The sequence below is a fragment of the Mycetomoellerius zeteki genome, unplaced genomic scaffold, assembly GCF_001594055.1.
Source record: "Mycetomoellerius zeteki isolate Tzet28-1 unplaced genomic scaffold, Tzet1.0 scaffold701, whole genome shotgun sequence".
Lineage (NCBI taxonomy): Eukaryota > Metazoa > Arthropoda > Insecta > Hymenoptera > Formicidae > Mycetomoellerius > Mycetomoellerius zeteki.
This window is the reverse complement of record NW_017257722.1, coordinates 183,517-184,962: the sequence shown is the minus strand read 5'-3', so window position 1 is coordinate 184,962 and position 1,446 is coordinate 183,517.

Here is a 1,446-nt window from a genome sequence, read left to right as displayed (position 1 = left end):
TTTGCAAAAAATACAAAGGTTGTTCGCTTTAATCGTCTATAAAAATGAAACCACACGGTGAATTCCGCTCAAAATTTGACAGTAATCAGCTGAAAGACGCTACTTGTCAAAAAGTAATGTGACATGACACTGCGAGTGCCCTCTGACAGATTTTTTAAGAACTTATTGACTTGCCCTCGTATTTTTGAAAATGAAATTTTAGGACTGACTTGGAATTTTTGTTTCATTCTTCATGCTGTTTATGATGGGATTATTACAAATTAAAAAGATACAAGTAACTTTGAGATTATGAAATCTATGATTCATTTTATTTGCAATACGCATACCTGATACAAAGAAGCGATAACAAAAGAAGAAGAAGATCAAGAAAAAATGATAATGACAAGTCAAAGAAATGAGATGAAGTTTTAAAAGAGTTAAGAAAAAAATGACTTTAGACGAAGCTTTAAAAGCAAGAGCGGACATTGAAAATTAGATTAATAATTTAATTAGCGCCAATAAATTAATGATTTTATAAGATAATGTTTTAATAAAAAGGAAAGTTGTGTTTGAGAGTATAAACACAACTTCCTTAAAGATGCAATAAGGCAAGTTACTAATAAGAAACTTGGATTTAATGTCTACTATTATAAAACAGAATATAACAGAGAAATTATCGTTTGTGTTGAATATTTATTTGATGTATTTGGAGCAACAATATTGCGCAAATTAATAAAAATTAATTAATAAAAATTAATTAACCTGAAAAAACCAGAATTTTTATCTGAAAGATCCTGGAATTATCCTTGAATTGATTAGCCACATATCGCAGGGCATCCTGATTAGTTCCGTTATGTTTAATCGCCAATTGGTAATAATAGAAATAATCTACACACATAAGTGTATAGATTACTGTAACATTAAAGATGTTTATGTTCTTTTTTTTCCTTTAGAAGAAATAAAAATCGTGCATGATTCTTATTTCTATCCCATCGCCTGTAATTCTCTCCACGCAAAGGCTCGATGAGTCAGCTTCGGCAAGCCGATCACGCCGGAAATCGATATCAAGCAAATCGACGGATTGGAGCTTTCTCTACAGGCGGCCGCCAAGCAGCTTCCTTCTTCTGCTTTAATGTTAAAGCCTTCAGAGCCATCGGAGCATTATTGAGCGTAGAGTGAGCGAGAGAGAGAGAGAGAGAGAGAGAGAGGTGCGCGCGCGTGGAAGGATGGTCGGGTGCTCACCTTACTCATAGCACCCACGCGGATCTGATCGAATCCAATTCGTCGGCACGCGTCCAGATACCCGCGGAAGGTCACAGACGCCTGCGGCCCTTTCTCTCTCCCTCTTCACCACATCGTGTTCTGCATCAACCCTCTCTGTCCCATTTCCTATCCTCAACCCGTCCTTCACTCTCGCGAGGTAGAGCGCGCGCGCTTGAGCGATAAGCTGTGGTGGCGGCGCGGCGG